We start from the raw sequence: 1,117 nt of genomic DNA on the forward strand, positions 1-1,117 counted from the left end.
AGTGCAAGGTTAACATTCTGTCTGAGTTGCACTGTTTCTTCACTAGCTGCACTTCAGTCCCTCCACCAAGACACTCGGTACAGAAAGTCGTGGACAGGAGTGAATTTGTTACGTCCTTACGAAAAACGCACAATACTGGTTTGACCTCTGTTTGCTTCAAGAAGGATCTTTCAATCTGTTTGGTAAAGTTAATAAACAACGGTTGCCTACTTTATATGGTTGTTGTAGGCAGCTTTCAGCTAATTAATACTGCAAGTTGCAATGTAAAAATCACAAACTGTAGAGTGTAATGGACGTCAAACGCCGTTCCTTCAATGACCGCAAAATCTGAGTAATTGCGTTTGTTGAAATTATAGAGTAATGGAAACAGGTTTAAACTTTTTATTATGATAACAGGAACGATCAACACGCATAGATTTGGCATCCTTAAAACAATGATAAAACATCTGGGCGGTAAAGATTTTGAATGAATCTTGATCATAATAGTTGCCAAACACATTTCTTTCATTGATAATGTCCTGACTCATCCTCGTTGTATTATTCCATTTGATATGTTGAAATAACATGTTTGTCAATTATAATGTCAACAGCCTGCCGTAATCTGCGGCCTCTTGACCTTCCAGTTACCCTGGTTCAATAAATAGCACTTACTTTGTAACATACTGTATGCTGAGTCCGCATTATTTATATCTGGAACTGGCGAATGTACAAATCAATCTCAACCTTTCTGTTCTGATACAGCGTCCGTTTTATTTGTTTCGAAAGTTTCAAACGTCATAAAGATACAAAACATCCTGATAAATAAAATAAGATTGCAGAAACAATAACTCTTTGAACACTTCAATTCACATATTTCAAAATTGGTCATTGCAAAAATGACTGTTTTGCTTTCTGACCTTTAACAGTTCCGGGGAACGGGTTTGCTTTGCTTCAACGCGGCGTTTGTTTCCATGATTGCGAAACGATAGTGCCGCCTATCGTCCCGGAGGACTCCGACCCGCAGCGCCCCCGTCCGTCCCGGAGGACTCCGACCCGCAGCGCATCCGTCCGTCCCGGAGCAGCGCCCCCGTCCGCCCTGGAGGACTCCGCCTGCCCTCGTCTGTTGTGGCGGTTTCGC

The 1,117-nt window shown here is 42.2% G+C and overlaps 1 long non-coding RNA gene across 1 annotated transcript in view; it reads right to left on the minus strand.

The window, feature by feature from the left end:
- The window catches only part of LOC125484204, a 29,842-nt gene extending 28,732 nt beyond the window's left edge, over positions 1-1,110 (minus strand). Inside the window, exons 1-2 of the long non-coding RNA XR_007263048.1 lie at positions 897-1,110; positions 652-794 (exon numbers count right to left, since the gene is read on the minus strand). This is a non-coding gene — a long non-coding RNA (uncharacterized LOC125484204). The remainder of the gene's footprint in view (positions 1-651; positions 795-896) is intronic.
- Between the last annotated feature and the right edge of the window lie 7 nt (positions 1,111-1,117).

This window comes from Rhincodon typus, chromosome 10 (genome assembly GCF_021869965.1).
Source record: "Rhincodon typus isolate 14 chromosome 10, sRhiTyp1.1, whole genome shotgun sequence".
Lineage (NCBI taxonomy): Eukaryota > Metazoa > Chordata > Chondrichthyes > Orectolobiformes > Rhincodontidae > Rhincodon > Rhincodon typus.